Source organism: Oryx dammah, unplaced genomic scaffold (assembly GCF_014754425.2).
Source record: "Oryx dammah isolate SB20612 unplaced genomic scaffold, SCBI_Odam_1.1 HiC_scaffold_12, whole genome shotgun sequence".
Lineage (NCBI taxonomy): Eukaryota > Metazoa > Chordata > Mammalia > Artiodactyla > Bovidae > Oryx > Oryx dammah.
Genome location: NW_024070196.1, coordinates 68,305,159 through 68,328,500, shown reverse-complemented (window position 1 = coordinate 68,328,500; position 23,342 = coordinate 68,305,159). Strand labels below are relative to the sequence as shown.

The 23,342-nt window shown below is 40.9% G+C and overlaps 1 protein-coding gene and 1 long non-coding RNA gene across 2 annotated transcripts in view; both read right to left on the bottom strand.

Moving 5' to 3' along the window:
- Positions 1-23,342, bottom strand: part of HORMAD2 (HORMA domain containing 2) — a 51,532-nt gene that overhangs the window by 9,012 nt on the left and 19,178 nt on the right. The window lies entirely within an intron of this gene.
- LOC120871232 lies at positions 889-17,420 on the bottom strand. Its single transcript, XR_005722988.1, has 3 exons — positions 17,410-17,420; positions 14,393-14,398; positions 889-977 (listed from the first exon to the last, which is right to left on the bottom strand). It is a non-coding gene; the product is annotated as an uncharacterized LOC120871232 (long non-coding RNA).

Genomic DNA, 23,342 nt, shown 5'->3' with positions numbered 1-23,342 from the left:
TTCGCACATCCTAAAGCTGCACCGTCAACATGCGTGACCACTTAAATTGTCAAAATTAATTAAAATTTAGAATTCGGTTCCTCAGTTGCCTTAGTCATATTTCAAGTGTTCAGAAGCCACCTGTGAGTGCTCATTTCAAGTGCAGAATAACCATGTATCAGACATCACAGATACAGAACACTGTCATCGTCAGTGACGTTCTCCTGCACAGAACTGCTTCACAGAGGCAATCTGTGACTAATCCAAGCAGACAAGTTTCCTAGGGAGCTTGGTGACAGTAGTGAAATTATAAATAAATTTTCCTCAAAAACGCAAAGAACCATTATCATAAAAAACTCACAATTTTCCAAGATTACTTTATCAAATCAATGCAATCCCAATCAATATCCCATTAATATGTCTTTTGGAACTGAAAATGATTCTAATGGTTGTCTAAAAGTGAAAATATACAGAAAAATCTTTAAAATACTAAAAAAGAACTATGAGGGGAGGAAAGAGTTGGTTTTCCGGACTGCAAACACAGAGTAATTAAAACACAATAGCAATAAGAATAGACATATGAATCAATACAGTAAAATACAATAGCAAGTCTAAAAAAAACTATCTAGGATTTTTAATTTATGATAGAAGTAACATTCAGATTAGCAGGGAAAGGGTAGCAATTCAACACCAACACAATGGGAAGACTCTCTCACACCAGGAAAAACAAAATCCAGCTAGCTTAGGGAGCTAAACGTAAAACCTAAAATCAGTTTCTTAGAAGAAAATGTATCAATAGAAAGCCTTCTTAGAAGAAAATATGGAAAAACACATTTATAGCTTTAGCATTGCAGAAACTTAAAAAAAAAAAAAAGTTTATTTATCTGGCTGTGCCGGGTCTTAGTTGCAGCATGTGGGATCTAGTTCCCTGATGGGGGACTGAACCTAGGCCCCTTAGGGGGCACAGAGTCTCAGCCACTGGACCACCAGGGAAGTTCCTCCAAAGACCTTTTTAAGCAAGATATAAAATGGTAAAACCATGGAAAGTTATCCTGTGTTCCTAAATTGGAAGACCTAATGTTGTTAAGCTGTCAATACTACCCAAAATAATCTACAGATTCAATATAATCCCTGTCAAAATCCTAGTGATTTTTTTTCTCAGAAATAGAAAACTTCATTCTAGAATTCATATGAAATCTCAAAGGACCCTGAATTGCCAAAACAACCTGTAAAAAGAAGAACAAAGGTATAGGCCTCACACTTTTGATTTCAAAACAACTACAAAGTGATCAAACTGTTGTATTGGCCCAAAGACAGACATTCAGACCAAGACATAGAATAGAGTCCAGAAATAAACCCTCACATATATAGTCAAATGACTTTTGACAAGGATGTCCAGAGGGCATGCCCAATGGAGATTGATTTTTGACAGAGGGGATGCCCAGTGGGGAAAGGAAAGTCTTTTCAAGAAATGATGTTGGTAGACCTGGATATCCATGTGCAATATAATGAAGTTGGACCCTTGTACCACATACAAATATTAACTCAAAATGAACTGAAGACCTAAACATAAGAGCTAAAACCATAAAACCCATAGAAGAAAAGGAAGGGGGAAGTCTTGTGACATTGGATTGGGCAAGACTTTCTTAGACATGACACTAAAAACACAGGCAACAAAAGAAAAAACAGATAAACTTAACTTCATCACATTAAAAACTTTTGTGCACCAGAGGACACTACCAAGAGATGGACTAGACAACCCATGGAATAAGAGGAAATATTTGCAAGTCATATCTTATATTAACATCCAGAATATATAAAAAACTACAATTGCAACAAAACAATCTGATTAAAAAGTGGGTGAAAAAGAAAATATACAAGTGGCACAAAAGCAAATGAAAAAGATTCTCAACATCACTAATCATTGCTGCTGCTGCTGCTAAGTCGTGTCTGACTCTGTGCGACCCCATAGATGGCAGCCCACCAGGCTCTGCCGTCCCTGGGATTCTCCAGGCAAGAACACTGGAGTGGGTTGCCATTTCCTTCTCCAATGCATGAAAGTGAAAAGTGAAAGTGAAGTCACTCAGTCGTGTCTGACTCTTAGCGACCCATGGACTGCAGCTTACCAGGCTCCTCTGTCCATGGGATTTTCCAGGCAAGAGTACTGGAGTGGGGCGCCATTGCCTTCTCCTCACTAATCATTAGGGAAATGCAAATCAAAACTACAGTGAAATATCACTTCATACTCATTAGGATGGCTATTAGTAAAAAAATAAGAAAATAACAAGTATTGGGGACAATGCGGAGAAAGTGGAACCCTTATGCATTGCCACTGGGAATGTAAAACAGCGCAGCTGCTATGGAAAACAGTATGGCAGTTCCTCATGTAATCAAAAATGTAATTACCATATGACCCAACAGTTTCACTTCTAGGTATATGTCCGAAAGAACTCAAAGTGTGAACTTGAACAGATATTTCTACACTCATGTTAATGGCAGTATAATTCACAATAGCCAAAAAGCGGGAGCAATCTCAATGTCTAGAGATGGATGAATGGGTAAACAAAATGCAGTGTATACAAACAATGGAATATTGTTTAGTCTTAAAAAGGATGGAAATTCTGACACATGCTACAACACAGATGAACCTTGAAGACATTACGATAAGTGAGATAAGCCAGTCACAAAAGGATAACTAGTGTTATATGGGTTTTCTAAACATACTAACAAGGAGAAATCTCTAAGACATATGTTAAGTGAAGAAAGCAAGTTTCAGGAAAAGATGCCATTATCCCATTTATGCTTTTAAAATATCCATCAGTATATGCATATATGTGTGTAGATGTGTGTATGTACCACATATGCATACATTCCTCTATGTGTATATAGTGCTATCCAGTAGAAATAGATGCAAGACACCATTACAAGCCACATATAAAATTTAAAATTTTCTAGTAGGTACACTGAAAAAAGTAAAAGGAAACAGATGAAATTAAATTTTAATAATTATTTGATCCATATATAAAAATATTATTTCAATATGTAATCAATATAAAATTGAGATATTTTGCATCTTTTATACTATGTCTTTACAGTCTGGTATGTATTTTCCACGTACAGCACACTTCGCCTCAAGTTAGCCACATTCCTAGTGGCTTACAGCCACCTGCGGCTCCTGGCCGCCATGCTGCACAGCACATCTTGTGTGTTTTCAATTCAAAGCCAGTGATATGCACTCTCCTTATTGGTGGTTTTTAAATTATCTGTGAGAATGTATTCATGTATAAATTGTATTGGGTTGACCAAAAAAGTTCATTTGAGTTTTTTGAAACATCTTACAGAAAAGCCCAAACAAACTTCTTGGCCAACCCAATAGAATTAGTTGCATTAGAAATTTGAAGTTCCGTATTTGTTTATTCTGTTAAAACTGTATCTTTTATTAATTGCTATGTTTATAATCAACAATCTTTATCTCTTTGTTTTCCTTTATTTCAATGTGATGAAAGTTTTACTACTTTATTTTAATTCGTAAACTGGGAAAGTCATAAAAGAACATTAAAAGCCTTAAAGTTTTTGTGGTTTACCTTTTACAATTATAAAATATTCTAAACTATTATTAGATACTTTTCAACAGAAAAATGTCAGCTACTTTCCTACTTCCAAATGCCTGAGTAATTATTAATTCTGTGGTAACTAAAGTAGAAATATAAAACACATATAAACACATTCAAGCACATACTTGAAGTAATTATAAAAATGAAACAGTTGTTTTCAGTTTGCGGCATGTAGGAGGAAACGTACAGGCGATGACATGATGATGTTATTAGATGTGCTAAACTTGACATAGGTTTGCTGATTCTTCAAAAATGAGATGAACAGATAATAGATACAGAATTGGAAATGATACCCGCTTCTCATAGACTCGCTATGTAGGTCATTTGCTTGAGTCTGAGTCTCTGAAAAGTGCTTCAGCAGGTGTTAAAAGAAACAGAGTATAACCGTAAGTACAGAAATGACTCTATAGAGACGGGCCCCGCGAAACAGGCAGAAAAGGGCCACTGTGGTATGAGGACCATCTGAGGTGGGAGAGCTCCTGTTGGTGTGATGTCCAGACCTTGGGTCATGACTGCCTGCTCCCGCTGGCAGGAAAGAGAGGGCAAAGCTGATGACACTTAGGAGTTCTGGCACCCCCGAAACAGTTCTTGCATACAAGGTGGAGGCAGAATGGCAAAGATCCCTTCCCTGAGAAGTCAGATTTTCACTTTAAACTGGCCCTAAGTTCACTTGAAGAAACAAAGGAAAAAAACAACTAAAAAGAAGTAGTTGAGTGTTTAGAGTGTGGATAGGTTTTATATGAGGGACAGACACCTAACCTTAAGTTGTATTTTGCTTTTTCAGCAAACAGTGAACATTTTCCAAGTTTTAAACAGAAAATGAAAATAATCATACCTCTCTTTCTGATCTACTTTTATTTGCTAATATATTTGAATCCTTTCCTATAATTAACGGAACTTTGCATGGCATCAGTTCAGTTCACATCTAGTTATTTAACTGCCTGATTCCTTTTCCTGGTTTTATTTATCTCTTGCAATAACTGGTATAGTCACATGGTATGAAATTCAAAATGCAAAATAAAGGCGCACAGTGAGCTTCTCCCTGCCACTCAGTGCCCTATCTAGAAGGCAACCTCCACCAGTTTCTTGGACAACTTCTCAGAAACTGTTCTGTTTCCATTCTGAAATTAACTGTACAGGTGGCGCTAGTGGTAAAGAACCTGCCTGCCAGTGCAGGAACCACAGGAGATGCCAGTTCAATCCCTGGGTTGGGAAGATCCCCTGGAGGAGGGCATGGCAACCCACTCCAATACTGTTGCCTGGAAAATCCCATGGACAGGGAGCCTGATGGGCTACAGTCCATGGGGTCGCTAAGAGTTGGACACGACTAAAGCAACTTAGCACGCATGTACTGCTAAAAAACTTAAAACTGCTAGAAAAAAGTTCACAGTATCATCCTCTTCAAGTTGTTTCACTAGAGCTGGATCAGGCCTGGACTGATGAGGAAGTGAAGGGTTGTGACCAAGTCCCCGACCTCGTTGCAGGGTCATGCCTGGTCTCAGAGCACGTGAAGGTGGGCTTTCTTCCCGCTGCCTCCAGTTATCAGTTATCTTCCCCATCTGGAGACCCCATGTTTTCCTCCTAAACATGGACTAAAGGAAGTGAGAGAACCAGACTGCATGAGGGTAAGAATGAGGGTGGGGCAAGCAGAGGTTCAGGTAGCAGGCTGAGTACCAGATTCAGGTCCCAGGCGTTCAGGTGATGATGCGGGAGGCCAGGACAGCAGAGCGTTGCACGGTAGTGAGGAACACAGATGTGGGACAATGAGCTCTCACCAGTATCTCCCAGAGGTAGGATGAAGTGAGAGCTAAATCAAGATGCAAGCAGGATGCTGTAGGTACACAGAGGGAGAGAGAGAATGGGGGGAGGGGCTTTATCAATCAGCCCAGGGCTGCTTGAGCATGTCTGATGAGCGTCTTTTCAAAACAGCACACGTTTTTCCCTGACTCATGAAAACCCAGAGCTGGGAGAATGCCAGACCCATGTGCTGAAGCTCAGTCAGTAGGGAAGCCTTTAAAAACCAATATGGGGAGGAAGCACTCAGAACTTGCACACGCACAAAAATGTAGGGATTAATAATAAGTCTCCCCCCCGCCCCCGCCGCAGCTTACGACTGGACTCAGAACCAAAACAAAACACTCATTTTTAAAAGCTTTACTAATTAATTAAAATCGAGGCTGCCAGGCGTTGCTTGCCTCCAGGGGGCGCCATTTGCATCGCTGCCCGTGACTTCGGTAGCCCCTGGAATTGTGCAACGTTGTCGACATAACCTTGCGTGCGTGGCAACCCTATGAGGACAAACGTCACTTTTTGCGCGACCACTTCCTAAGTTTCCCCATCACTGCATTTTTACTTGGGATACAAGATTTTCTTTTGGGCTAATATTTTCTATGATAAGAAATAAGATATATAGAAATATGAATATGCTTTCTTAAAACTGCAAGTTTGTTGAGCATAAATTGCAGTGTAGCTATGCTACAGAATGTGGCTAGATTATATACCTAAAATATGGCATAGTGTGCATAAACATTTTCCATGATGGGGTAGGGCTGCTCCGTCTCAAATATTATTTATTCAGAAATGTAAGGCTATTTCAAATCAAGTCAGCCAGAGAACAGTGTGGAATGGTATTATTGTTGCAGAGCGTCTGGCACATACATTGTCATTCTGAGGCTTTTAGTTTTATGATTCAAAGTTGAAAGTTTCACAGGAAGAGTTTTCCTGATTTCCCCTCAGCACCTCTCTTTTCACGGCCATTGTCAAATCCAGCGGGGTAAAGACGTAAAGACGTCTACACATTTGAAAAACAATATGACGGTGGTCACGTGAGAGAATAAAACAACAATGTGGAAAAAGTTTCTGTGCATGTTTAAAGTTATGCCAGCATGGTTCATAATTCCTGGTTCGAATATTCCTGGTTCAGAAGCGTCTAGCCAAGTGAAATCAAGAAATATGTGTCATCGTTAGATACAGTTGTGTTCTGTTCTCTGTGTTTTGCATTAATTGGTGAATATGCAGGTACTGATCTTTTTAAAGTTGTTGGGTCTGGGTTTTTTTGTTTTTGTTTTTGGTGGGTAGGTATTGAGCTAATTCCTAGTGGTTTTTAGAGTTTACCCACATTTTCCCTTTTTGTGGAAATATTTACGCTGGGGATTTCCACTAAGGGAATTCGAGTTAGTAGAGCTCTTTAGGGTATGTGTCTTGGGGGGATGATGGAAGGGATATAGCAGCTGAGGCCATATTTCTATTAGTGCCTTTTTATTTTCTTGCCCCACTCAGAGTGTTTCCATACACATAAGACTTAATCTAACAGGTTCTCATGGAATATTATATACATAAAATAAGATCATGGATTTGAAAACGTTTGGCACCGTATCTGGTACATGTTAATCACTCAGTACAAATTGATTGTGTCTAGTTGCCTGATTTTGCCTGATTTTGGTGAATATGTGGTTGCTATAGGTGAAATGTGCCCTAAACTGGTGTACCGATTTTTAAAAAGCTACCTTCTCCTGGGGTATGAGAAGTATACAGGATCTCCGAGTGATAAGTGAAATCATGTATTTAATAATAGTCCTCCACTTCAGATTTCAGCTGCAAGCCTGTAATGTTCCTGTAAGTGCAGCAGCGGCACTGAAAACTGAAAAGCATACAAACAGAGCCATCCGCTCAAATCCCACCCAAGAAGCCATGAGTATGCCTGAGAAATTATTCATCTGGTTATTTTCACGGTATAGTGCAAAGACTGAGAACTAGGGGGCTGGGTTCCATCACTGACTTGCAAGTTTCCATCACAGTAAAAAAAAAAAAGGGAGGGGGATCATATTTGCCATGGACCAAACAGCAATGCTTTGAGGATTAATGACATAATGTCTGTAAAGAGGTTGGAGCTCCTTGGAAAAAAGACACTACATAAATATAAAGTAGTATTAATATTTAGGCTTAGTCCACAATGTGAGACCTGCTTTCTCCGGCTCATGAGGTCACCAGCAGTTTGGTAACGTGTGCTCAGACACCCACAGAGAAGCCTTGTTCACTTCCTCGTGAGTGGGCCATGGAGCTAATCTGGACCCACCTGGTGGGGGCACCCATGGAGGCCGCGCCCCCTTCCCATGGCCTCTGAGTGGGCACAGATGGAGCGAGCCGACTCCCTGAAGGGATGAGACATGGCCGAGGGAGCGCTTCAGCAGCATGCAGGGCTTCCCAAGAATGCAGTGGGAGTTTGGGAATGTTTTGGCTTAGAATTAAACAAAAGTCCAGTCATATTGTATCTTGATTTAGAAGAAGGGCTAAATTTGCCTTTCTCAGACAAAGAAAATTGGGATTAAGAGTAGGAATGAGAAAGCTGCCTCTTGGAGTGGTTAGTTTACGTCTCTAAAGGGTTTGGAGGCAGACTTGGGTATTTCTGTCCTGGGAAAGCTGTGGTCTCCAGGGACTGTCTGCAGGCTCTTTGATGACTGCTTTCTGTCTCCTCGTCAGCGCTTCGTCTCTGTGAACTGGTTATCAAGGGTGATCTTGCAGAGGTCTAACTGAATGACGAAATATCTTCATTTCTCAGTTTTAAAAGATAAAGTTAATTTTGCACCTCGGGCATCAGAAACCACCATCTTCAAAAAATGTAAAGTTCATGAATTTACCAAAAGCCCTGGCACTTGATAGCAATTCTGAGGCTGTGGCCATAATATCAAACTATTTGAGCAAGAGATGGAGAATGTGAAGAAATATTTCTTTTTTCTAAAGCTGGGTGTTTTGTTTCTACATTGATGTAGGTTGCATATTCTTTTAGAAATGATTTGCTTTCTTTGTCCACTGCTTTCTGTGCTATTTCTGGCTGACTGATACTGACAATAGGTGCTTTTTTAGGAGAAAGGAAATAGAAACAAATTGGAAGCTTTTTCTAAATAAAGTATTGACCCTAGTGGTGCTTCCTCGATGAGCAGTTCGGTCCTCACGCCTGTGACGCGTGTAGCAGAGCCAGAGAGGCTCGTGCATGGGGGGTGTTAGGGCCTGGGCATGGTGAGGAGGGTGTCCCCATGGAGGATAGGCCTGGCGTGAGGAGTCAGAGGCTGAATGGAGCAGGGTATGGGAGACTCTTGGGGCATCAGAGCCCGAGCAGGGTGACATGGGTACCTATACGTGTGTGGGGAAGATGGTGAGGATGGGAGGTTGGTTACATTCAAGGGGATGAATACCATAAGTAATATGTTAAGTATAATGGGGGCCAGGTTTCTCACTGATGGAGAAAGAAGTTACAAATATGGAAAGAGATAAAGCCAGAATTTCTATGGGATTAGATGGGAACTGGTGGTAGAGCTGTGAGTTCACAGATTCGTGATAGGAAAATAATTGTGTCTTGGACAGTGGAGGAGGAGTGGGGATGAAGGCCTGATTACCGTGGCATGCAAAGAGAAGAGAAAGGGAAGTGGGCACAGCAAGCGCAGGCAACTCTCTTGCAAGGTGGATATGATTTAGGTCAACGGAAAGAAGAAAGGCATTCCAAGCTAGAGAAGATTACTTGTTAAGGAGACAGAAGCGAACTTGGCTTGTTCTCGTGACACTGAGAAAACTGACTCCAGGAAGGGGGAACGGGTTCGGTAATAGTGGGAAATAGGACAGGTAACGTGGGGCCAGGTCGTGAGCAGCCTGAAAGCAGTAGAGGTGTTTAGACTTGACGTAGTAGGAAATAGGAATCATGAGATATTTTGATTAAGGAAGTGATGTGATGAGAGTTGCATTTAAAGAAGATGTGGGACGGAGCAGGAGGCGGTGGGAGAGCTTGGAGGCTGTGGCAGCAGTTCAGGAGCAAGGGGATGAAGGCCTGGACTCAAGTTCTGGCAGTAGGAACAGACTGGAAAAGGAACGCTTGGGGAAATTTTGATACCCGACTAAATAAATGGTCTCAAGATTCTGTACCTACGAGGATGAAGATGATGCTGAGAGGCAGGGAAATTGGATAAAGAAATCTGTTTTGGGTGTGGGAAGGAGAGGGCAGTGAGGAATGAAAAGACGAGCATCCTGGATTTGACATGATAGTGGGACATCAAGGTGGGAATGCCCAGTAGAAGATTAAAGATACAGAACTGAAGCTCTGTTCAGTTCTCATGGTCAGGGCACAAGATGAGACATTTGGGAGCCAGCAGTACACATGTGGTGATCAAAACCCTGAGAATGGATGAATCCTCCTGAGTAAAGTATGTAGACTTCGAAGAGTATGGAGTCAGCACCTTGGACAGGTTGGGGTTTGCCCACAGTCAGAGGCAGGAGAAGAAACAAAAGTAACAGAGAGAAATGGATGACAGCTCAAGAGGGTGGAAGAGATTGAGAACTGTGTAATGTCACAGGAGTAAGAAGGAACAGTTAAAAGAGAATATTCAGCAACATCATAAAACAGGTCAAGAAGAATGAAAACTAAAAGAGGGAAGACTGAGATCTTATTGGAAAAGTCATTCTTAGAAAAAGTGAAGGAAGGTGAAGAAGAGGGAAAAAAAAAGCACACTTTCTGATTCAAATAGCAGGTGAGAAGGGGTGCAGTAAATGGACAGCATCTTGTGAAAGACTGCGTATGGGAAGAGCACAGGTAACCAGAAGGATGAGCAGGCTCGCGTGAAGCTTTCTTCTACCTAATGTCTGACCAGCTTCATCCAAATTTTCCTCCTCATCTTCTTCTACAAGAATGTCAAAGTCCCGCTTTTGAACAGAGTCAAGATTGTGACACAAAACTCCCAAAACCAAGTGGAAGAATTTATCTCTGTGTGTTCTCCTAAGTTAATAGGAAAGTATCTTGGTGGACTTTCAAACTATCTTTTAATATTTTTTCCCCTAAATTGAGACTATGTATGTCCTGGCAAGAAGCTCCAAAAAGACAGAGTATGCATGACAAATTTAAAACATGCAAATATTTTCAGATAATATCATTATTATATTCAGTGACCTTCTACACATCTGAGATATTTATTTCCAAGTTGGAGACTATGAGCTAATATTCTCTTCTTAAGACCATTCAGACTTAAATACTTTAAAAGTGATTTTAAAGTAGCTTTATAGTATTATGAAGTGTTTTTAATGTTAAAATTGTTAAGCAATATTTCACCAATTCTGAGAAGTCCTGTCTAAAGCAAGTTAGACCAAACCATTATTCTTCAAACCAAAATGCTTAAAGGAAAAAAAATGCATTGCTGGTCCTAAAAGTTAATTCTTGAAATATTTATTTTTTGAGGAGTACATTTACTGATTTCTGGGTGAAATGGTACATTGACGCTCCATCAATATTTATTTAGTTTCCTCCCCAAACCTCACTGCTGCTGCTGCTGCTAAGTCACTTCAGTCGTGTCCGACTCTGTGCGACCCCATAGATGGCAGCCCACCAGGCTTCCCTGTCCCTGGGATTTTCCAGGCAAGAACACTGGAGTGGGTTCCAAACCTCACTAGAGTGACAGTAAGAGATTTAAGAGTAGAAACCCCAAGGGACTGGAAGAGTAAGAGAGAAAACAACAGCAATGAGAGTTTGGAATCTGGAAAGCAGACAGATAAGAGGTAACTAGTGTCGCTGGTGGAGAAGGCAATGGCACCCCACTCCAGTACTCTTGCCTGGAAAATCCCATGGACGGAGGAGCCTGGTGGGCTGCAGACCATGGGGTCGCTAAGAGTCGGACATGACTGAGCGACTTCCCTTTCACTTTTCACTTTCATGCGCTGGAGAAGGAAATGGCAACCCACTCCAGTGTTCTTGCCTGGGGGTAGGCTGCCATCTACGGGGTCGCACAGAGTCGGACACGACTGAAGCAACTTAGCAGCAGCAGCAGCAGCAGTGTCGCTGGTGACTTAAACTATCAGTGGGGCAAACCGAGAACTACCCACATGTACAGGGGTCTAAAGAGTTTCAGCATCAGGTGCTTTTGGAATAAGGAATGAGAATGGTGGGTAGTGAAACTGTTAGCTGCTCAGTGGTGTCCGACTTTTTGAGATCCCATGGACTGGAGCCTGCCAGGCTCCTCTGTCTGTGGGGGTTCTCCAGGCAAAAATACTGTAATGAGTTGCCATGCCCTCCTCCAGGGGATCTTCCCGACACAGGGATCAAACCCGCTTCCCTTTTGTCTCTTGCATTGGCAGGCGGGTTCTTTACCACTAGCGCCACCTGGAGCTAACTAAAGAAAGTGCAAGTTGCTCAGTCGTGTCTGACTTTGCGACCTCATGGACTATACAGGTCCATGGAATTCTCCAAGCCAGAATACTGGAGTGGGTAGTCTTTCCCTTCTCCAGGGAATCTTCCCAATCCAGGGATCGAACCCAGGTCTCCCACATTGCAGGTGGATTCTTTACCAGCTGAACCACAAGGGAAGCCCAAGAATACTGGAGTGGGTGGCCTATCCCTTCTCTAGCGGATCTTCCCGACCCAGGAATCAAACCAGGGTCTCCTGCATTGCAGGCGGATTCTTTACCAACTGAGCTACGAGGGAAGCCTGCAGCTAACTAAAGACCTAGTAAAAGACATTTATGAAGCAGTTGGATTCCTCAGACCCCTTCTTCAACTTTGCAAAACCAAACAGTTGCCCACCCAGGCATAAAACTGGAAATTCCCTGAAGAAGGTTGCAGAAGGTAGTGAGATCTAGATCACAGATGAGGCAGGGTCGTGGCGCCAGAAACAGGGGGATTAAGTGAAAATATGCACAGTGAATGTACAGAGCCTCAGCCCTCTATCTCTGCTTGGCTCCCAAAACAGCGGAGACCAACACAGACTGAGGAAAGTGACCAGGAGGAAGCATCTAAAAATACAGATGTTGAGCATTCCTTGAGGCCTGGTTGTGGCACTCTATAGCGAAGGCCCACGAGCTCAGAGCTTTCTAGTCCTTGCACTTCTAAGCACGAGCAGCCAACCAAGGACCGCCAGCTGTCTTTGGCCTCTGAGGGGAGAGAGGTCGGGAAGGCGCACAAAGGTGGAGGAGGAAACAGCAAACAAACAGAAGAAACAAAGGCGTGCCGAGGGAAGAAATGCATCTGGAGTATCAATATCCTGAGAGAAGAGACCATTCTGTGAGCGTGAGCAAGAGCAGGACGCCATAACCGGAAGAAGGAACACCCGGAGAACAGCAACAAAAGGCTCTTGGAAACAGAAACACAGTAGCACAAAGACTCAACAGAGGAACGGGGTCATGTTAGCATGCTGGGAGTTATCCCCGAGAGCACGGAATGAAGGCACAGGGATGCGGAAATGGCACAGGAAAGACTTTTTAAAACAGAATAACTATATACAGCAGGTCTGCTATCTGAATATCATACTGCTGCTGCTAAGTCACTTCAGTCGTGTCCGACTCTGTGTGACCCACAGACGGCAGCCCACCAGGCTCCCCCGTCCCTGGGATTCTCCAGGCAAGAACACTGGAGTGGGTTGCCATTTCCTTCTCCAATATATACTAGGAGAATATCACAAGAATATCATACTAGGAGATCCAGAAAGAAAGAGTAGAGAGTTTTGAGCAGACATAATTTTCATCAAGGAAATAATTCAAGAGAATTTCCCAGAACCGAAGGAGCACCCAGGTTACCAGACTCAAACTGGCCAGAGTGACAAACATAAATAATTAATTAAAATAATTAATAAAATTTCAGAAATCTAAGGAAACAGCTTCCAGACAGGGAAAAAAAAACAAAAACAAACAGATAATAGACAAAAGCTCAAAATCAGAATAACTTGGAAATTCTTAACAGAAACACCAGAAACTATAATATTTTGAGGAACAATGCCTCAGAATTCTCATGAAAAATAATTGTCCTCCTAGACCTTTATTTCTGGACAAACAAATGTAACAGTAAAATAATATTTTTAGGGCTTGAAGGATCTCAAAAACTTATCACCGATCACCCCTCTCTAAGGAAGTTATTAAAGGACAGGCTCCACAGAAACAAGGGAGAAAAACAAATCAGGAAGTGAAAGGTCTAAGACAGGAGAGGCACAGAATTCCCCAGAAGCTATGGAAGGGAGATTTCAGTCTGAGAGGCAGGCACCAGGCATGGCAGTCATGCAGATTTGGTCAACGGTGAAAAGCTCCAGGAGAAATTTCTCAGTGAGGACGGAGCTACTGCATCTGAATATCCGAGAGAGGTCTTAGAGCAGCACTGTCAGCAGATCTTTCTGTGAAGATGGAATGTTCTGCATGTGTACTGCCCAACACAGTAGTCACTAGGCAGAGCACGGCAAGGGGGTGACTGAGTAGCTAAACTCATTAAATTAAAATGTCAGTAGCCACATGTGGTGAGTGGCTACCATTTTGGACAGTGCAGGTCTAGATGATTTGCAGAGAGTTTGGAATTGAATTAGGAATAAGTAGAGAAAAAGCTAAGCAAATGAACAATTATTAACTGCAGGAAAAGCAAAAATTTATGCAAGAAAAGCAATCATGACTTACTGCATAACTCAGCTTGTTGTAGAATTATATAGATGAAAGAATCTACTGCAAATTAATGATATAACCCAAATTACATTACATATTGGGAAAGTATTAGGTGGCTTGTTTTATCTTACTTTCACTTACCAAAAAAGGTACAAATACTTTCTCCAGATCAATAATTTTATTTCTGTGCATTTGTGCTAAGTCACTTCAGTTGCTGTCTGACTTTCTGTGACCCTGCGGACCACAGCCCGCCAGGCTCCTCAGTCCATGGGATTCTCTAGGCAAGACTCCTAGAGTGGGTTGCCATGCCCTCCTCCAGGAGACGTTCCTGACTGAGGGATGGAACCTGCATCTCTCACGTCTCCTGCGTTGGCAGGTGGCACTGCCTGGGAAGCCCTTTCCTTCTCTACCATGTTCTTAATGGCTACGTAGAGCCTCATTTGCTTGGTCTGCCAAAGCTTACTGAGCCAGTCTTTCCGTGAGGGACACTTAGGTTCTTTCCAACGTGGAACAGTTACCAACAGGGCTTTAATGGTAATAATTAACACCATGGATCACTGCTTTTTAAAATTTAACGGTAATGAGGCAAAGTCTATATACTATTATGTATACTGTTGATCCCCTGGAGAAGGAAATGGCAGCCCACTCCAGTATTTTTGCCTGGAGAATCCCATGAGCAGAGGAGCCTGGAGAGATACAGTGCCTAGGGTCGCACGGAGTTAGACACGACTGAAACAACTTGGTACACACGGCACACATATACTGCTCCATCTATTTTAAGCATCTGATACATTTCTAGGAGCCTTGCTAAATGTATATATCCTTGTGACCACACTACAATCAAAGCAGAGAGCATTTCATCACCTTAAAGTTTCTTTATGCTTCTTTGCGCTAAATCCCCATCCAACCCCCACACCTAGGGAAGCATCAGTTTGTTTCCTCTCATTTTAGATTAGTTTTGCATCTAGAATTTCACACAAATGAAATCATATAGTATGTACTCTTATCTGACTTTTAAAAATTCGTTCACGGTTTTGCAGATTTGTTTATTCTTTATTCTTATTATTGCTACTACGAATCCTTTGTACTGAGATACCACAATTTACTGATCCCTTGACCTGTTGTTGGGTATCTGAGTTGTTTCCAGTTAGGAGTTATTATGAATAAAGCCGCTGTGAACATGTGTGTTCCAATATTCTTGTGATTATATGTCTTCGTTTCTCTTGGATAACTAGGAGTGAGATTGCTGTACCACATAGTAAGCAAATATTTAACTTTATAGGAAACTGACAAAATGTTCTCCAAAGTGGCCATACCATTTAACATACCCACGAGCAAGATATGAAAATTCCAAAAGATCCACATCCTTGACAACACTTGGTACTCTCAATTTTAATTTTAGTCCTTCTAGTGAATGCAGACTAGTATCACATTTTGGTTTTAAATTTGCATTTCCTGGATGACTAATGACATAAAGTATCTTTTTATGTCTTATTTGGCTATTGGTACATATTTTTTGGTAAAGTGTCTGTTCATATTCTTGGGCATGTTTTTAAATGGGATTGGTCTTCTTGAGTTGAAAATAATCTGTATAAATATAATCTGTACATATAAATGTCATACATTCTGAATACAAGTTCTTTGACAGATTTTTATGTAGGAAGACTATTTTCACTCAGTTTTTAGCCTTTTCATTTTCTCAACAATATCTTTCTGGAAGAGAAGTTTTAAATTTTGATAAAGCTCAATATATCAGTATTTTTCCTTTTATTCTTAGTGTTTTCAGGGAACTGCTTAAAAACATTTTGTTGGACATTTTGTTTCCTCCTAGAATTTTTATAGTTTTAGCTCTGACCACGGTGGTATAAAATTAGAAAAAAAGAACAGAATAAAATTGGGTAACTCACAAATATGTGAAAATTAAACAACATACTCCTAAGTAACCAATAGGTCAAAGAAGAAATCAAAAGAGAAGTCAGAAGATTATTTGAGATGAATAAAAAAGAAGATACACCCATTTTTTTTATTGGGTTGTTTGTTTTTTTGATACTGAGCTTCATGAGCTGTTTGTATATTTTGCAGATAAATCCCTTGTCATTTGCTTCGTTTGCAAATATTTTCTCCCATTCTGAAGATTGTCTTTTTGTCTTGTTTATGGTTTTCTTTGCTGTGCAAAAGCTTTTAAGTTTAATTAGATCCTATTTGTGTACTTTTGTTTTTATTTTCATTACTCTAGGATTTGGGTCAAAAAAGATCTTGCTGTAGAAATCAGGAAGAGAAAAACAAATATCAAATATTAATGAATATGTGGAATCTAGAAAAATGGTACAGATAAACCTAGGTGCACAGCAGGAACAGAGATGCAGAGGTAGAGAACAGATGCGTGGCCTGGGGCTGCAGGGGAAGAGGTGGGCTGAGCTGGGAGATGGGGATTGATGTACGTGCTCCTGTATGTGTAAGACAGGAGCTCAGGTCTGCGCTCTGTGGTGACCAAGACGGGTGGAATGTGGGTAGGGTGGGAGGAAGGAAAAAAGACAGGGTATATATATGTATATATATACATACATAGAGCGAATTCACTTTGTTCTACAACATTGTAAAGCAACTATGTGCTATGCTTAGTCGCTGAAGATACAACAGAAGAAAAATATTGCTAAAGCAGTGCTTAGAGGGAAATTTATAGGTATAAATGCCTCAAAGAACCTAAATTTCCAACTTAAGACACTAGAAAAGTGCAAAATAAACCTGAAAACAAGCAGAAGAAAGGAGATAAAGACTATATTGGAAATTTGTGAAATGGAGAATACAAAAACAAATATAGAGAAAATTGATGAGTCCATAAACTGCTTCTTTGAAAGATCAACAATATCGACAAACCTATAGCCAAGAAGAAGACTCAAATTATGGGATTCTCCAGGCAAGAATATTGGAGTGAGTAGCCATTTCTTTCTCCAGGGAATCTTCCTGACCCAGGGATTGAACCTAGGTCTCCTGCATTGCAGGCAGATTCTTTACCATCTGATCCACCAGGGAAGCCATTGAATTAGAACAGCAAAAATTACTACTGACTTTACAAAAATGTAAGAAAGCATTATAAAGAGGTACTATATAAATCCCTTGTCATTTGCTGTATATGTCCATAGAGATAACATAAATGAAATAATAAATTCCTAGAAAGACACAAACTACCAAAACTGGCTCAAGAAGTAACAGAAAATCTAAATAGATCTATACAACTGAAGAGATTGAGTTAATAAGTTTAAAATTACCCACAAAGAAAAGCCTAGACCCAGATGGCTTACTTTAATTCAAAGAAAAATTAATGCCAACTCTTCACAAACTTTCCCAAACAGTAGAGGATTGCTCCTAACCTAATATTACACTGGTTTTAGTATAATGATAACATTGTATTATTTCAGGTTATTACAGGCACTTTTTTTAAACCAAACAACACTCTCAGTCTTACTCTTTTAAAAACAACAACAGCAACAAAACTGACTTCTTTTAGGCTAGGCTTTAGTAATAGTAGAATCCAAAGTGTTACTACCTAAGACTACTCACTATGCTTTTCTTCTGCTATTACACACACACACACACACCTATATATCAATATGGACTTCCTAGGTGGCTCAGTGGTAAAGAATCCACCTGCCAATGCAGGAGCTGGTTCGATCCCTGGTTGGGAAGATTCCCTGGAGAAAAAATGGCAACCCACTCTACTATTCTTGTCTAGGAAACCCCATGGACAAAACAGCCTGGCGGGCAACAGTCCATGGGGTCTCAAAAGAGTCAGACATGACTTAGAGACTAAACAACAACATCTATCGATATACTCTTTTTTTCTTTATGTAAAAGTGATACATACACAGCTCATCAGAGTGGCTATTCCTACTCACAACAGGAAGGAAATAATTCTCTGATATGTTAAAGAGTGATTCATATACGAAAAAAAGATGACTTATATGACTGATGGGAAAGTCAACCAACTTTCATTCCTTTTCATGGTTAACAGAGGATAACAATTATATTCTGTAATGCAGATCAGAAAATTTAGTTGAAAAAAAAAAATGTCCTATTAGACAAAAAGAAACTTTGTGAAAAGGACTATAGCCCTGTGATAAAGAGAATGATGTGTGGTTTTGAAGTCTGAATATTTTCTGTAGATAATGAGCCTCCTCCAACGTTTTCAATAATCAACTCCATTTCCAAGAATCTAAGATATTCTTGCCAACACTACTTTGTGTCAGACAAGGCATATATGCTTCATGAGATGTAATGATATGAAAATCACCAGCCTATACCTCAAACATTCAAAACTTCAGAGTTTAGTGGGAGAAAATAGGGTTTTGAGTGAAAAGGCTCTTGTTTTAATCCACTGACTAGAATACATAGGAATTCTAAGGAATTTCAGAAAATATCTTTCTAGTCCACACTTAAGTGCCCATTTACTTGGGCACTAATATACTTTACATTCTAATTTCTCAAAAACAAATCATTTATACTTAAATCCAATGTGTTAGCACAAAAGGTAAGAAATGGCCTTCACACAGGGAAAAAAATGCATTCAGGTAAGCCATATATTGTTATGTGTATCCTTTTGTGGAATTCATCAATAAGAAAAGCAACCCTTCTAAGGGAACAAAGACTCATACAGAGCTCACAAACTTAGGAAATGCCCGCCTGTGGGTCCCCACTTAAAACCTGATAAACATACAAATTCCCAAAGAGCTTTCTTTTTTAAATTATTTAGTTTTGGCTGTGCTGGGTCTTCACTGCTGCTGGGGCTTTTCTCACGCTGAGGCGAGTGGGGGCTTCTCTCTAGTTGCGGTGCACAGACTTCTCATTGCGGTGACTTCTCTCGTTGCAGAGCACAGGTTCTAGAGTGGGCTCAGTAGTTGCGGTATGTGGGCTCAGTAGTTGCATCTCCTGGGCTCTAGGGCACAGGGTCAGTAGTCGTGGCACACGGGCTTAGCTGCTCCACGGCATGTGGAATCTTCCCTGACCAGGGATGGAGCCCATGTTTCCTGCATTGGCAGGTGGATTCTTTACCACTGAGCCACCAGTGTTAGTCACTCAGCCATGTCTGACTCTTTTAAACCCCATGGACTGTAGCCCGCCAGGCTCCTTTGTCCATGGGATTCTCCAGGCAAGACTACTGGAGTGGGTTGCCATTCCCTTCCTAGGAATTGAACCAGGTCTCAGGCAGATTCTTTACCATCTGAGTCACCAGGGAAGCCCCCCAAAAGCTTTCAGTTCAGTTCAGTTGCTCAGTCGTGTCCGACTCTTTGTGACCCCATGAATCGCAGCATGCCAGACCTCCCTGTCCATCACCAACTCCTGGAGTTCACTCAGACTCACGTCCATCGAGTCAGTGATGCCATGCAGCCATCTATCCTCTGTCATCCCCTTCTCCTCCTGCCCCCAATCCCTCCCAGCATCAGAGTCTTTTCCAATGAGTCAACTCTTTGCATGAGGTGGCCAAAGTACTGGAGCTTCAGCTTTAGCATCATTCCTTCCAAAGAAATCCCAGGGCTGATCTCCTTCAGAATGGACTGGTTGGATCTCCTTGCAGTCCAAGGGACTCTCAAGAGTCTTCTCCAACACCACAGTTCAAAAGCATCAATTCTTCGGCGCTCAGCCTTCTTCACAGTCCAACTCTCACATCCATACATGACCACAGGAAAAACCATAGCCTTGACTAGACGGACCTTTGTCAGCAAAGTAATGTCTCTGCTTTTCAACATGCTATCTAGGTTGGTCATAACTTTCCTTCTAAGGAGTAACTGTCTTTTAATTTCATGGCTGCAAGCACCATCAGCAGTGATTTTGGAGCCCCCAGAAATAAAGTCTGACACTGTTTCCACTGTTTCCCCATCTATTTCCCATGAAGTGATGGGACCGGATGCCATGATCTTCGTTTTTTTTAATGTTGAGCTTTAAGCCAACTTTTTCACTCTCCACTTTCACTTTCATCAAGAGGCTTTTTAGTTCCTCTTCACTTTCTGCCATAAGGGTGGTGTCATCTGCATATCTGAGGTTATTGATATTTCTCCCGGCAATCTTGATTCCAGCTTGTGTTTCTTCCAGCCCAGAGTTTCTCATAATGTACTCTGCATAGAAGTTAAATAAGCAGGGAGACAATATACAGGAATGATACTAAAGCTGAAACTCCAGTACTTTGGCCACCTCATGTGAAGCGTTGAGTCATTGGAAAAGACTCTGATGCTGGGAGGGATTGGGGGCAGGAGGAGAAGGGAATGACAGAGGATGAGATGGCTGGATGGCATCACTCACCCGATCGACGTTGAGTCTGAGTGAACTCCGGGAGTTGGTGATGGACAGGGAGGCCTAGCGTGCTGCAATTCATGGGGTTGCAAAGAGTCGGACACGACTGAGTGACTGAACTGAACTGAACTGAAGGCCCACTTGACTTCACATTCCAGGATGTCTGGCTCTAGGTGAGTGATGACACCATCGTGATTATCTTGGTCGTGAAGATCTTTTTGGAGAAGGGAATGGCAAACCACTTCAGTATTCTTGCCTTGAGAACCCCATGAACAGGGTGAAAAGGCAAAATGATAGGATACTGAAAGAGGAACTCCCCAGGTCAGTAGGTACCCAAAATGCTACTGGAGATCAGTGAAGAAATAACTCCAGAAAGAATGAAGGGATGGAGCCAAAGCAAAAACAATACCCAGTTGTGGTTGTGACTGGTGATAGAAGAAAGGTCTGATGCTGTAAAGAGCAATATTGCATAGGAACCTGGAATGACAGGTCCATGAATCAAGGTAAATTGGAAGTGGTCAAACAGGAGATGGGAAGAGTGAACGTTGACATTCTAGGAATCAGCGAACTAAAATGGACTGGAATGGGTGAATTTAACTCAGATGACCATTATATCTACTACTATGGGCAGGAATCCCTTAGAAGAAATGGAGTAGCCATCATGGTCAACAAAAGAGTCCGAAATGCAGTACTTGGATGCAGTTTCAAAAATGACAGAATGATCTCTGTTCGTTTCTAAGACAAACCATTCAATATAACAGTAATCCAAGTCTATGCCCCGACCAGTAACGCTGAAGAAGCTGAAGTTGAATGGTTCTATGAAGACCTACAAGACCTTTTAGAACTGACACCCCCCCAAAAGATATCCTTTTCATTATAGGGGACTGGAATGCAAAAGTAGGAAGTCAAGAAACACCTGGAGTAACAGGCAAATTTGGCCATGGAATACAGAATGAAGCAGGGCAAAGACTAATAGAGTTTTGCCAAGAGAATGCACTGGTCATAGCAAACACCCTCTTCCCAAAAGCTTTAATGGCTTAATAAACTAAGAACATCAGTCTCTACAATTGACATGGTACAACATTAGTTGGCCATCTTTTTATAGCTGTCTGGATGTGTTAGTAATTACTAGAGTCATTTAAGAAGCCTGGGTTAACTACCTGTATTAGAAAGAAGTACTTTTCCCTCAGGATTTAAACTTAGCATAAAAATTTTTTTTAAATTCTATATCCACAGGTTATTGTCACCATATAGATGAGTTCTTTAAAGAAGAAGCTTGTCCAAGAGTCTCTCTCTAGGGTACATGACTATTGCTACCTACCCAGCTGACCGCAACAGAGAAAACAGGCCCCACTTCACTACCTAAGGCCTAAAGCTCAAAACACCCTACAAGGAAGGAAGACCTGTCCTGAAGATGTGGCCAAAGTAGATGAAACGGTAAGGACACATTTAGAGCAGGGTCTCCAGACAGTGCTACATCAACCTGTTTTGTCCTGGGATTCCTTGGTCTCTTTACTTGGGTTCTGTGTCCTGTTTCTGAAGTGGAGTTTGGTTTTACGAGTTCTTATCATTTAAGAATTTTTAAATTTCAAGTTTGTCTCTTTTCATCATTTCTGATCCATGACCAAATTACGGTCTGCAGTATTTCAGATACAAAACAGAAATGGTAACCAAAAGGATGTGAGAAGTGAGAAGAAAATAGGAGCTGAACACAGTCCTGATCAGGCTGTTTGGTAAAGCTTTAATGCAATACAAAGATAAGGAACCTGGGAGGAGGAAGAGCATGTTTGGTTAGAAGTTAAAATTCCATTTAATGCTGAATTTGAGGTGTTCGTATAATAAATATGTCTACATATTGATTGGAATAGGGAGACAAAACCAAACCAGAGAAATAGAAGAAGACAAAGATGAAAGCCAAACATGAGCAAGATAGAAAAACAGAGCCACAGAAGAGACCAGCACAACCAAAAGATGACCGTGAAGAAAGAAATAAAAACGCACTGATTTGGGCCAGTATAACCCAAGAAAAACAAATTAGGCACAAATAAATACCAGATATAAAAACAGGGAAATAACTACAGAAGCAGAAGTAATTTTTAAAACTATTAGACCTCCATGAATAATATCATACCAGAATACTTGAAGACAGGGGAGAGAAAGGTCAGTTATTTATATTTTTTGTGTGATGTTATTCATGGAGGTATCTTGTAATTTTAAAATTCACCTCTGTTTCTGTAGCTATTTCTCCTTGTTAGAGGAAAAATATAGAGTATATCTCTGTAAACTTTAGAGTGGAAAAAATTTTTTAAATAAAAACTGCCAGAGATAGCTGAAAAGACTGATAAGTTGAACTATGCTAAAATTAATATTCTGTTCATCACAACATACCATTAAGAGAGTAAAAAGGCAACTCATAAAGTTGAAGAGATATTCACAATACATGTATCTGACAAAGGACTTATGTAGAATATATGTTCAGAACTCCTACAAATTCATAAGAATGAAAGACAAACCTAACAGAACCCAATAGAAAAATGACAAAAGACTTAAGAAATTTCACAAAGGAGGACATCCAACATGGCCAAGAAACATATGAAAAGGTGCTCATCTTCCTTAGTCATCAGGAAACTGCAAATTAAAGCCACAGTGACATACCACTACACACCCACCAGAATGGCTAAAATTAAAAAGATGGAAAATGCCAATGGCTGGTGAGGATGTGGAGCAACCAAAACCTGCTGATGGAAGTGTAAGTTGACACAAGCACTTTGGCAGTTGTTTTGTAGCATCTAATAAAGCTACTCATATCCTGTGACCCAGCAATTCTACTCCTACTAAAAACCATGTTCAGGATACTTGAAGAAGTGAAAAAATGTTTCACACTCCATGATTCCACATCTATAAAATAAAAAACAAGAGAAACTAATCTATTCTAATAGAAGCCAGGAGAGAGAGATTCCTGTTGAATAGAACAGTGACTGCAAAGCAGGACTGAGTTTTCTGAGTGCTGGTACTGTGGTGTTTCTTGACCTGGGTGCTGATTTCACGTGTGTGTTCAGTAGATCTGGAATAGGG